The following is a 14,379-nucleotide window of genomic DNA, read 5'->3' as shown; positions in this document are numbered from 1 at the left end:
AATCCTACAAGGCAGAGATTTGCCTAACAGATGGCAGGTCTGTTGGAATGGGATAAATCCAACTAAGATGCTTAATGAGAGAGAAGTTAGAACTGTTGAGTTTATGGAAGCATATTGGACCCTTGAATGGATAGGAATTATCTAACTCTTTGTAACATGATGCAGAGTCTGTGAGATCCATCTCAAGAACAATGAATGTATAGTGGGAGATTTTGCTAAAAGCCAAAAAAACCAGTGCAAACTTGCTTGAATTGTTGCAGTTGTACAGACAGGTGCAATGCAATTAAGGCTTGGAAACAGAGGGATCAATTTATGGCACAGGTGCTGTTGGCATGTTAATTATAAATACCTACATGAGAGCAGGACAGAGGAACTTGCAGACGTGTTTGACCTTTGCAATTGCAAAGATGATAAGAATGTTGCAGAAGTGGACCCTTGGCTTGAGGTGGAGTTGATGCTACCCATAGGGAAACCCCCATGAGTCCTCACCATCAGGAGGTAGAGCTGACCGGGAAGCGGAGGCCGACTGGAGCTTTGCCAATACCAGCTCTCGTTCCCCATAGGTTGAGCCCTTGGTTACCGGGGCTGGCTGGTCATAGGCAGGCCTCCGTGTGGTTGATCCGGAGGAAGATATTCGAGGCAGGGAGCCAGGAAGCAATGGAGACACAAGGTCCGAAGGAGCTGAGTTCAAGACAGGTCCTGGATCCAGAAGCCCGGACCGGCAGAGGCAGGGTAGAGAACAGGAACAGATTAAGTCCAGGCTTATAAGTAGGCCAGAGCCTAAGAAAGTCCAAGTAGTCAGCTGGAGGCAAAGTCAAGTTCAAGCTGCAGTCAGGACAGGCGGCTGGAGGTGAAGTCAGGTGCAGGCTGAAGTTAGGGCAGGCAGCTGGAGGTGAAGTCAGGTGCAGGCTGAATTCAGGGCAGGTGGCTGGAGATGAAGTCAGGTGCGGACAAGGGTCAGAGCCAAGTATCCATCCAAAGTGTGGTCAGGAACAAGCAAGGGTGAAAGCCAGGAATCTGTCCAAGCGTGGTCAGGAACAAGCAAGGGTCAAAGCCAGGAATCCGTCCAAGCGTGGTCAGGAACAAGCAAGGGTCAAAGCCAGGAATCCATCCAAAGCGTGGTCAGGAACAAGCAAGGGTCAAAGCCAGGAATCCATCCAAGGTAATCAGGAACAGTTAACGGGTACTGGAACTCAGGAACTGGAAACAGGAACGCAGGACTGGAATGAACGAGCACAGGCTCAGGAGCAGGAACAAGGGAGTAGCAACTAAGCACACAACAAACGTGGAGACCTGTTGCCAAGGCAAAGACCAAGTGGCAGGGCCTGCCTTAACTAGAACGGCCTGGTGACGTCAACATCTGGGGTCACGGGAAGGTTTCCTGCCGTGGCCCCTTTAAAGTCAGAAAAGGCACGCAAGCACGCGTGCACCTAAGGCAAATGGCTGGGATTAATTGGTGGCGGCATCTCCCCTACGCGCACATGGGGAGACCCGACTGGGACCGGAGGAAGCCGCGGAGCAGCCGGAGGAACCTGGGGAAGAGGTAGGAGCGCCTACCGCTGCTAAAGAGGAAGGGCCAGGTCCGGGATCCGGGCGCCAGGGGTGAGTAGGGCTGGTCGCGGGCCTGCCGTGGCCGGGACACGCAACAAAGAACATGCCTTGTGAATCCTGCGTAAAGCAAAACAAAGCTCATTTTCTGTACTGCAACATAATGTCCATTTTGCTGAAGAGGGTTCGCATCTTGGTTGACCATGCAGGATCAGATTTTCCATCTTCTAGCATCACGAGATCTTCCCCTTTAGTTTGAGCCATATGGCAAAAATATTTTTATGGAACTTTCTGGGTGTCTCAAACACATATTGGGGTAGATTTTCAAACCGCGCGAATTGGCGTACTTTTGCTGGCGCATCAGGCGCAAGCAAAAGTACGCGGGATTTTAGTAGATACGCGTGTAGCCGGCTATACAGAATCGATAGCCTTGCGCGCGCCGAGCCGCACAGCCTACCCCCATTCCCTCCGAGGCCGCTCCGAAATTGGAGCGGCCTCGGAGGGAACTTTCTTTTGCCCTCCCCTCACCGTCCCCTCCCTTCCCCTACGTAACCCACCCGCCCGGCCCTGTCTAAACCCCCCCCCCTTACCTTTGTCGGGGGATTTACGCCTCCCGGAGGGAGACGTAAATCCCCGCGCGCCAGCGGGCTGCTAGCGCACCGGGACGCGACCTGGGGGCGGGTACGGAGGGCGCGGCCACACCCCCGGACCGCCCCGGGCCGTAACCACGCCCCGGGCCCGCCCCCAAAACACTGCCGACACGCCCTCAAAACTCCGCGCCGACCGGGCCCGCCCCCGACACGCCCCCGACACGCCCCCTCGCCAAACCCCGGGACTTACGCGAGTCCCAGGGTCTGCGCGCGCCGGTAGGCCTATTGAACATAGGCGCACCGGCGCGCAGGGCCCTGCTCGCCTAAATCCGCCCGGATTTAGGTGAGCAGGGCTCTGAAAATCCGCCCCTCTGTGTTTAAGACCAGTTATAGTCCAAAACAAACCCCCTACTTACCAGTTTTCTGGGCCCATAACCCGGTTTTGGAGGCTGTAGTTTAATCTCAGTGTTCAAGTAAGTAGTTCAGCAGAAAGAATGAACATGCCACTTAAGTTCGGGCGTAGATTTGTGCGCATAGGGTTGTGCACACAAATCTACACCCGCGCGTAGCTATTAAAATACGGCCCATGCTTTCTAGTTCTAAAATATGCATGTACGTCTGCGTGCACACATTTATACTTGCTCCCAAGCAGGTGTAAATGTGTCTCTGAAGGAGAATAGGGGTGACCAGCCTGGGGCCTGTACCACTATGGTAGCCCCATCACCAACACTATAATTTCAGCATTCCAGGGACCCACTGAAACCATATTGATTTATCCTGAGCCCTGTAGCCTCCTAAGGTCAGTCCTGCTACCACTGTAACTTATCAATATCACTTGAATCTTTTGCTTCTCCCTCCACTGAAACATCCCCTCTCAGTAACAGGAAAGCTAGAGATCAACCATGATATATAGCACTGCAAAATGAAATAAATTGGGCTGACTAGAGGAGCCTGACAGTCCTTATCTGCCTTTATATTTTCTTTTTCTATTTTTCTTATGTTTCAGACTCTCTAGATTCTCACCATTTAGGCATTATTCTGTTTCTAGTTTTCCTTTTTCTTTTAGACTGTCTGCACCATTTTCTCCCATTTATAGCTCCCTGATGTTTTCACACAGGTCAAGAGTGGTGAAGGTTTACCTCCCAGTGATTTTTTTTTTTTTTCAAAACAGCAAAGATTTACACTTGTCAGATCAAGAAACAGACTGAGGCCTCTTTGTGTGAATGGGACTCAGCTGTTCAGTCTGATGCTGGTATGGAAACCGTTGTTCCCATAGCGGGGCCCAGTGCTGTAACAGCTGAAGTAATCCGTTCTCACACAGATCCATCAGTCCGTTGTTGGGCTGTGTCAGAATGCAGGGAGCCTGGTATGAAAGACACAGACCATTAATTCCATTGAGGGTTGAATTTATCAAGATCTTTTCCCATAGCTATAGAATGTGAAAAAAACAAACCCTTAGTGAAACTGCCCCTAAGGATTGCTAATGCACTAGAAGAAATGGCGAGGTATTTGATATCTTGTACATCTCTTCCCTAAGACTATAATCACTGCTGATTTAACATAAGAGATGCTTAGTTAGTATGGATCATGTATTGGCCTCAGTCACACAGTATCTGTCACACAGTGCTTAAGGGGCAATTTTCTAAAAGTCTGTATTGGGTCAAAGACCACGGGTACATTTAACTTGCCAAATTTGCAACTATTTTTTTTTTTATTTGGCTTTTTATTTCATCTTTCTAATAATGCTCAATACAGCTTACAATATAGCTAAATAAAGTTAAATATCAAGAAATATAGTAACAATAAAATAGCAGACTAAATCATAAACAGTAAGCTAAATCAGTATATCTAAATATACAATAATTATCTAAACACAAAATCTATCAATAAAAATATGGCATACAAATCACAAATATATAACGCAAACCTTAATTAAATAGTTACCAGAGAACAGATCTCAATCAATAAGGTCAACAGTAAAAACTTCAATGTCCCCGTAATACTTAAAAAGCAGAGGTGAAAAGGCCATGGTTTATCTCTCTAAATGTAAATTATTAGTTTAAAAAATTTGAGCCTATTTGGGAAATTACTCCACAGTTATGAAGTGATGCAAGAAAAAGCACAATTTATTAGGGATGTGGAGTGGCAACAATTTCATTTTAGCTTGTTTATTTATTTTGTAGGTAAAAATCATTCTTTTGGTTTGTTTCAGACAAAAAACATTTTGTTTATCCAATCTATTTGTTCATTTGCTCCCATTATAATCAATAGAGGAAGCAATGCAGCCTATTTGGGGCTCCCAAATTGGGGATTTATAAACATTTCTAATGAAACTTGTAAGTAGACATCATCAGAAGGGTGAAGGGCACTGAATGCACCAGGACTGTGTCAATGTGGCACCAAAAGTGGAATGAATAGCCCAAGTACCTGTAATGGGGCAAAATGGTGCCAACAGTGGCAGAAGATCTCCGAGGCACTGTGAAAGGAGCAAAGCAACAGCAAGAATGGCTAGAATGCCCCAAGGAAGCGAAAGAGGGGCAAAGCAGCACCAAATGTGACGTGAACAGCTCAAGGCACAATGAAAGCACTGAAAGTGGCAGGAAAGCTCCAAGGCACTGGAGGTTACTGACTAGAGGATGAAAATTCAATTCAGCCATTAGCTGTTCAATATATTGTGATTTAGGAAATCCATGACATGATTCTTCTTGTAAATCAGCTTTGCAAATATTACCTCCATTCTTGTGAATCTGCTTTGCAAATATTACCTCCATTGCCTGAGAAACAATAATCATGGAGGAGTGCACTTCTGGTTTGGGGAGTTGAATTGCTGCTGCCCCAGCCTTTTGCTGTGGTGTAATCCATCAAGGGCTAAATACTGGACAAGACCAATAGTAAGAACCCTAAGGGAAGGAAGTTTGAAGAAAAAGGCCAAGAGAACATTACAGGTAATTGGCTAAACCTGTGGAACATATAAGATTGCCGTGGCAAGACCAAGAATCAGCAAATACCATAACAGAAGGGAATTTACAAAGAACCAGAAAGCTGAGTAGAAGAGGAACCACCCAAAGGTACAAAAAGTGGATTGGAGCAGCAGCAGTGCTGGCAATTAAAATAACAAATGGTAGGTGCAGAGCAACACAGCAAGAGGAGTCTCATCAAGGCTCCAAGATATACAGCGAGAGCTGAGGCAGGAAGAATTGCATTAAAAGCCCAAGGAACCAAGAAGAGCAAAGTGGTACCATGAGTGGTGCAGAAAATATGCAAAACATTGGATTTCTAGGGCAGGATCAAAGTAGATAAGGGAAAGGAATTGGCAAAGATCCACGAAGATAGCCAGAGCAAAGGCAGAACCACCCGGAGGTACCAAGAGAGGCTTGGAGCAGAAGCAGCAGCAGCAGCAGTGGCACTGGTGATTAAAATCACAAATGGTTAATGCAAAGCAATATAGTAAACAGAGTTAGAATGCATGGCAGGAGCACAAGCTGTCTACTGACTGGCTATGCCTATATAGAGTGCTTCAGTTGTACAGTATAATATTACACCCAATAACTCTCAGTGTGGGCAAAAATGTCTTATACACACTGTGTATATGTACTAACTCCTTGTGTAAACACAAACTCTAAGACAAAGAAGAAACAGACAAGGCTCAGGCTGGTGTTTACTGCAATCAGTTTCTGAGGCTAATAGTAATTGTAGGTTAGAAGACAAGACTGAAGTGTAGAGAGTGAGACAGAAAGACAAAACCCCCAGGGTATAGAGTGTGAGGTGTTACAAACAGGACAGAGGCATCAAAATCACCAGCATTTAGCATGTATTATATGGCAAACAGCAAGGAGGCATTAAAACACCCAGGCATAGAGTGTAGGGTATCACAATAACACAGAGGCATCAAACCCCCACCAAGGCATAGAGTGAGGGATATTGCAACCGGCACAAAAGCAACCGGCACAAAATGTAGAGTACAGAATATCACAAATAGCACTGAGGCATCAAAATTGCCAAGGCATAGCATGCATTGTATGGCAAACAGCACAAAGGTATTGAAACTCCTCCCAAGCCATAACAGCCGATGGAGCAAAAGGGCAGCAAAGGCAGCACCCAACAGTGTCATGGATCCTGCAAGCTACCACAAAGTGACAAAATATTACTCATAAGGCAGGTGTTCTCCAATAGGGATGTGCATTCATTTAAAATGAATGGGACAATTGAAACAAATGAGTACATTTTGTTTCATTTGTGGGGGTCTCAGAAATAAATAGGGACCATCCCACAAATGAAACAATCTGTTTCATTCATTTGTCCCCCATTCATTTCTATGGACCATCGAATTCTAAGGGCCATAGGAATCAATTGGAGAACAAGTGCACTACAGTTAGAAAGTGTAACTATTGTATCTAAAGCATGCAGCCCTTCCTTGTGAGTCATGTGTGACCTCACTGCCTTGTCGCAGCCTAGGAAGGACATATTGGCAAGAGACTGACATGACATATAACAGTGAAGCATTTTCCAATCCAGCCTATCACTGCTCTCTGGATTCAGTGACTCTGATCTTCAGGTCTGAGCATGTGTGAAAAAGTACTGTGCAAAGTGTACATTTCTTCTGTAGAGAGTCTAGAGACATTGTCTTGGAAATATGTTGTGATTTCTATATCTCACAGGGGCCGATGCAATACAGTGCGCTCAGCCTAGCACCCTGTATAACCCACAGTTGGACGCAGGTTGTATAGGCGCTAATTAATCACCTTATACAATAAGGGGATTAGCGCTTCTATAACGCATGTCCAATGCAGAGTGAATCTAATAGCACTAGTCACATGGAAATGCATGCTATTGAGGCTATTAGCATTCACTCCGGATGCAAAAAAAAAACAAAACAATGTGCATCTAGTACGCATATTTAGCGATCAGAAATTAACGCTTGCCTGGAGCAAGCATTAATTGTTGAGCGCTCCTTAAACCAGTACAGAAAAGCAGGAAAAAAAACTGCTTTTCTGTACTGTCTCCTACTTAATATCGTTGCAAAAAAAAAAAAACCCGCTGGCAGTCGGGTCTTGCGCCGTTTGGCCCCGCCTGACGCAGCCGAGATGGCTTACTCTCCGGCTGGCCACGTCTTTGCGTTGCCGCGGGAGGGTGGAGTTCCCACCGGCGTCCCATGGCACTCCACGGACTGCTTCGCAGGCAGGAGGCCTGGGCGCACAGCCAGGATGCTGCTGCCTCCCAATGTTCCACTCCTGGATGTCCCTACGCGCATGTGTGCGCCGGAGGATACTTGAAGAGATACTTGTGCCAAGCTGCACATTTTACTTTCAGAAATTAATAGGGATGTGAATCGTTTTTTGACGATTTAAAATATCATCCGATATATTTTAAATCGTCAAAAATCGTTAGAGCCGCGATACAATAACAATTCCCCCGATTTATCGTCAAAAAATCGTAAATTGGTGGAAGGGGGAGGGGAAGGGGGAGGGCGGGAAAACCGGCACACTAAAACAACCCTAAAACCCACCCCGACCCTTTAAAATAAATCCCCCACCCTCCCGAACCCCCCCAAAATGCCTTAAATTACCTGGGGTCCAGAGGAAGGGTCCCGGTGTGATCTTTTACTCTCGGACCTCCGGTGCTTGTAGAAATGGCGCCGGCGCTACCTTTGGTTTTTTGTACGGAAAAACCAAAGGTAGCGCCGGCGCCATTTCTACAAGCACCGGAGGTCCGAGAGTAAAAGATCACACCGGGCGCCACACACCATATGGTGTGAGGCGCCCGGCGTCCGTACGGAAAAACGATTCACATGCAGGAAGTCGTTCTCGGACCCCCGCTGGACCCCCAGGGACTTTTGGCCAGCTTGGGGGGGCCTCCTGACCCTCACAAGACTTGCCAAAAGTCCAGCGGGGGTCCGGAACGACCTCCTGCAGTCGAATCGTGTTGTCTACGGCCGGCGCCATTTTGCGCAAAATGGCGGCGCAAAATGGCGCCGGCTGTAGACAACACGATTCGACTGCAGGAGGTCGTTCCGGACCCCCGCTGGACTTTTGGCAAGTCTTGTGGGGGTCAGGAGGCCCCCCCAAGCTGGCCAAAAATCCCTGGGGGTCCAGTGGGGGTCCGGGAGCGATCTCCTGCCGCAAATCGTTTTTCCATATGGAAAAACGATTTGCATGCAGGAAGTCGTTCCCGGACCTCCGCTGGACTTTTGGCAAGTCTTGTGGGGGTCGGGAGGCCCCCCCAAGCTGGCCAAACGTTCCTGGGGCTCCAGCGGGGGTCCGGGAGCGATCTCCTATGCTCCTGACCTCGGGGGACAAAAAACAAAATGGCGCCGGCGCTACCTTTGACCTGTCATATGACAAGGCAAAGGTAGTGCCGGCGCCATTTCTACAAGCACCGGAGGTCCGAGAGTAAAAGATCACACCGGGACCCTTCCTCTGGACCCCAGGTAATTTAAGGCATTTTGGGGGGGTTCGGGAGGGTGGGGGATTTATTTTAAAGGGTCGGGGTGGGTTTTAGGGTTGTTTTAGTGTGCCGATTTTTCCGCCCTCCCCCCCACTGGACCCCAGGTAATTTAAGGCATTTGGGGGGGGGGGGTTCGGGAGGGTGGGGGATTTATTTTAAAGGGTCAGGGTGGGTTTTAGGGATGTTTTAGTGTGCCGGTTTTCGATTTACACGATTTTCACGATATTTAAAAAACCCAAACGGCGACGATTCGATTCCCTCCCCCTCCCAGCCGAAATCGATCGTTAAGACGATCGATCACACGATTCACATCTCTAGAAATTAACGCCTGCCCAAAGGCTGGCTTTAATTTCTGCCAGTGCCGGGGAAGTGTACAGAAAAGCAGAAAAAACTGCTTTTCTGTACACCCTCCGACTTAATATCATAGCGATATTAAGTCGGAGGCCACAAAAGTAAAAAAAAAATAAATAAATTTTTTTTAAAATTAAAAAAAAAAAAAAATTAAAAATCGGCCCGCGGCCTGCGGGTTGGAAGATGGATGCTCAATTATGCCGGCATTCGTTTTACGAACCCGTGGCTGTCAGCAGGATTCAGAACAGACACTGGCAAAATTGTGCGTCGGCTGTCAAACCTGCTGACAGCCGCCGCTCCTGTCAAAAAGGAGGCACTAGGGACACGCTAGTGTCCCTACCGCCTCCTTTTACCGCGGGCCCTAATTTGCATAGGCCAGCCTCCTATATCGCGCGCCCAGGAGAGTGGCCTGTGCGTGTGCTGGAAGAGCGGGCGCTTGCCAGCTCTCCTGTGCATTTTTCTGTATCGGCCTGTGAGTTTGCAAGGATTGGTTGCCTTCGGTCTAAGCTACTCTGTGCCTCCTTGCTGCCACAGGAACTTTCTCTACCCTTCGGGGCCATTTCTAACCTGGGTACTCGCTCCTCGGGGGCCCTTGTGTTTTCCCTTCAGGTGCCTACAGTTCTACTACTTCAGTCTACTATCTACCGGAGCGAGGGACTGGACTCCTCTGCTGAGGACCCCTCTACCGGCCCAGCGGCTCTGCCGCTTCTTTGCTGCCGTAGGAAGTATCCTCTCTGCCTGCGGTGTAATTTATCCCTAACCAGGGTACCCGCTCCTCGGGGGGCCTTATTGTCTCTTACAGGTACCTATCTAGATGTCAGGTACTCGCTCCTCGAGGGCCTGTTCTCCCTACTCTGGTGCCTCACCGATCTACTTCTGCCTGCCAGGATCTTCATTAAAACCATTATCTTCTCAGTCTGTCTCCTGTCCAGCTTCTCGCTCAGCGCCAGCATCCAGGACTTTCCTTCACTACCCTGTGCTGCCTACCTTCAAACTCGAGGGTGGGACTGATCCCCCTCTGCTGCGGACCTCGGGACTGCGTATACGGACTTACTTCATTGCTGCCAGCTCCCTGGGCAGAATCACCAAGCTGTGTAATAATACAAATTCCCTGTGTTGCGTGTATAGAGTCTAGCCTAGTACTGCAGCTCCTCACGGGGCTCTTCCCCGTGGGCGTGACCATCACCGCAGTACCCAAGAATCCACTCCAACACCTCAAAACCACAACAGCGGGTGCAGGAAACGGGCACTCAATTGAGAAGCGTCCATTTCCTGAACCCCTGGCTGTGCAGCTTTCCTAACCCGCACAGGGCTAATGTGTGCTCTTCTTAGCAAGGAGGTGCTAGGGGGCGCGACCCCCTAATTTAAATATTGCATGGTGCCCCCATGGGGGAGGGGGGCGCGACGCCTGGGGGTGCATTAAGAAAGCGGCCATTGACTGTTCAGCGCCCGCTTTCTCTGCCAAAATATTGCATCGGCCCCACAGTGTTTAGAAGAGTAAAGTACCTTAACTTTATGTAAAAAAAATCTTTTTGGTGTTGCTAGTCACTGCTGCAATCACCTCACCCACTAAGCTGAGAAAGAAAGGCAGTGAAACTTTGCTGCTGATTATTTTCGCCCCTGGGGAAGGTACAGGAAGGGTCTGGGAGCAGGTGGGAGACAGTGGGGAGAGTTGCAGTGGACTAGTGATGCCAGCACAGAGTGTTTTTCTTTTCCTCTATCTGGGTGGGCCCTGCAACACCAGACCAGTCCAGTGAGGTAAGCACTGCCGTGCCCAGAGAGACTGCAGTAAGCAGCATTACCAGCCTGTGTGCGTTGTCTCGGTCTGTGTAGTTCTCCATACTCGCACACAGAGTGGTTCAGTCAGTGATGTACACACAGTCAGTTACAGTAAAATCCTACTGTTATCCAAATCCCCAGGAGGCAGTCATGACTTCCATTATATCAGAGAAGGGAAAAAGGCCGAAGGAAATATTTTGTGTGAAAGAAAAGGCACTAAAAGACAGGGAGTCCTGCACTTAAATTGAAAAGGGACTTTTTTTCAAATCCAGGATGGAAGGAAAGGCAGACAGCGCTAGCTGGAAGAAACAAAAACTTGGAAAGGATGTGACAGTGCCATCACCACCTCTTTGTCTCCCTGCTGTTTTGGAGGCAAACGAAAGAGTGGAAGAAAGTAGCAGGGCCGCAGAGGTGCAAGACCCAGGACCAGCAGAGTTAATCCTGCCACGATAGCAACAGCGCTATTTGCATCTGAATCCGAAGCAGAATCGTCTTGTACAGGATTATCTGAAGAAGAAATCAGAGAACTGTTGGCTGAAGGAATGCCTTGGAGGATGGAAGAGACAGAGGAAAGAAACCTAGCAATGATGGTGAGGAAGAGCAGGCAGCACAGATAAAGAGTGTGACTGTGTGCCCCCTGGCATTGTTTCTCAGGGTCCACCCGTGACCTCCACCCCCAGTGCCAGCATCCAACCCCTAAGGATGTACAAAAGGGCATCACAAAAGGAATCTGTAACCTGGAGGCACTGCTAGGTTAGGAAGGACCCGCATGAGGCTCAGTGTCTTTACAGTGCCCAGGATATAAGCTGAGGCAAGCAAGTGGGGGCATCTTTCCAATGCTGGTATGCTGGGTCACCTGCAGAAGCAGCGTCCACTAGCACTGGGGCTTCTGGGGAAAGTGGCAGTACGAGCCTGGGGGACCCCCCCCCCTTCTTCCAGTCAGAGGAAAGTGGTTGAAAAAGGGAACGAGTGTTCCCCAGGATGATCCCATGCCCTCGGCATCTTCCAGCAGTCAGGCAGCAGTTCCAACCCATCATGGGGGAAATGGGCTAGTGTTTGATAGCCTTGTCCTGGGCAGGCAGCATCAAAAAGTTGTTAACAAGGAGCATTGGGGGAAATGGTTGCCCTTGACCAGTCTTTGCAGGTAGTGGAGAATGAGGACTTTAAGAGTTTCCTACAGGTGTTAGAAGAAAATTAAAAGACCCCCCTCCAGGCCCACATTTAGTAGGAAGGTCATCCCACGCTGTTCAACCAGTGCCATCGTCATATCCAGGCACTTCTGGCTGAGGCAGAGGGGAGTAGGATGCATTTCACCAGCAACATCTGGACCTCCATGAACTCTACACACTTTGCTCTCCCTGATGGGCACACTGGTGAGACCTGGTGACGTCAGGGGCAGGCAGCAGCTCCAGCGGGGGGCAGAGCATCAGGATGCAGGTAGGCCTTGCTGCACACCCAGTTGATGGATGAGTCCCATTCCTCAGCCAATATTTGATCAACCATAAGAGAGAAGCTGGAGATTTGGCAGCAGTGTGGATTTTTAGGTTAACTCCTGGACCTGAGGTGGAGAAATACTGCACTAAGATGTCTAGTAGCCATGATATTCCATTGGTCTGGCTATGTGGTAGCGTCTAACTGTTTCTATCACACTGAGCACAGCAATAGAATAACCTTGGCCACCAGAAATGTAAGTTTATTCCACCTCAGATCAAAGAAGGAATTACATTTCCAGCATAAGCTCTCTGGAACTAGCACCTACAGCTGAACAAAGCATAAGCTCTCTGGGAAAGCCATGTTCAGCTGAATGGTATGCACGTTGGCGTTGTGCATGCCAGCTTTGGTATACTGTTCAGCTGTAGGTGCCCACCCCAGAGAGCTTGCACATTGTTCAACGGTAGGTTCTAGCCCAAGAGAACTTATGTTAAAAATGTAAGCCCTTCCTGGGCCTGAAGTGGAGACAACACTGGGAACAACAATAGACAACATTGGCTATCAGAAATGTAAGTTTCCTCTACCTCAGACCCAGGAATTAAATTTTCAATGTTAGCTCTCTGAGACAGGCATCAGCAATAGGCTTTCTTTGTTTTCCTGAATAGCTGAACAGTGCATGCACATTTAGTGCGAAAGGGTCGGATTTTAAAAGGTTTACGCTCGCTGGGCCTATTTTAAAAAGGCCTGGCGGGGCGACATAGACGGTTGGTGCTAAACGCTGCTCTCGCCTTGCTGTTACTTTCAAACAATTGGTTTTCTTACTTAGGAATTATGCCGCATAAACGCAAGGGCAGGATCAGGGTGTTTCCTGCGGACCCTGGTCAGGCAGTAGAGCAGAGATTAATAACGCAGTACACAACCGCCTCACAGCAGCAACCGACGGTGAGCCCTATTGGCGTTTCGCAGAGAGAAGCTTCGATTTCGCCCGGGGAAGTCACCTTAAGCCCGCCGGATTCTAGACAACCTCCATACGCTTCCTCACCCAAACCTGCCACTTCGACACAGTTATTGACGGAGGGTGAAAGTCCCATCAAAGCTGTGCCCGCGGGAAGAAATGGCGGTGAGTTGGGGAATCTCCCTACCCCCACCCGGCAGAACCCGCAGGAGCCTCCGGAGATAGGAGCAGTGGGAGGAGTGGCTTCCTTGACCCGGGAGGAATGCGGTACACCGGGTGAGTTTGGATTAAACAGCTTGGAGACGGAGGATTTGGTCAAGCCAGAGGTTGTGTCCCTAGATTCCCTCTGGGGAATGATGGCAGGTATGTCGAAGCTAATCAAGGAACAAACCTCTCAAATTATGAACTTGGGGAAAAAACTGGATTTAGTGGCTGGTGATAGTTGTCGTGCACAACAAGAGCAAGCACAAGCAACTGAAGCACTAAACCAGGATATGAGAAAGTTACAAGATGTATCCTCGAGTCTAATGAAAGAATCCCTAAATTCAGTGAGACGTTTGGAAGCTGTGGAAAATTTCCTTAGACATTTGAACATCAGACTTCTAAATTTCCCAAAAATATTGGGTGAATTACCAATAGTGACCTTCAAAAAATATCTACAAGAGGTCTTGAAAATTCCATTGGAACAAATACCTCCTGTGAAGAAGATCAGTTTTTTGGTGCAAAGAACTGGTAATGCTGTAACAAGAGAAGAGAATAGACCTGATATTGAGAATCTCACCCAGTACCTAGAAAATTCTGAGGTAGAAATTATAGAAAGGGCTGTGTTGTTTATATCATTATATTCGGAACAAGATTTCAGCATGATAATGAGAGCGTATTTTAAAAATATAAAAGAGTTATATTTAGGCCAGTCTGTCCGATTATTTCCTGATTTATCCCGGCCGACCCAATTGCGTAGAAAAATTTCTCTTACTATGAGAGAGGAAGTCTTGGCATTAGGAGTGAGTTTCCATCTTCACTATCCTTGTAGATGCATTGTAAAAATTTCCAGCAATGTTTATGTTTTCTTTAACCCCGAGCATTTGAGAGAATTCCTGATTGGTAAAAGTCAGCCTCCACCAAACTAGAATATGAAAGAATTCTGTGTAGTACTATGTCTGAGGTTTTCCTAAAATAATTTACCTATGTCTTCTCAAGTATAGTAATTACGCCCCCCCCCCCCCCCCCAATTTTTCTTGCTTGGTTTCATTGATATACTAAATTTAAATGGAATTATGT

Source organism: Rhinatrema bivittatum, chromosome 3 (assembly GCF_901001135.1).
Source record: "Rhinatrema bivittatum chromosome 3, aRhiBiv1.1, whole genome shotgun sequence".
NCBI lineage: Eukaryota > Metazoa > Chordata > Amphibia > Gymnophiona > Rhinatrematidae > Rhinatrema > Rhinatrema bivittatum.
The sequence above is the reverse complement of the archived record's forward strand: the minus strand, read 5'-3'. Positions refer to the sequence as shown.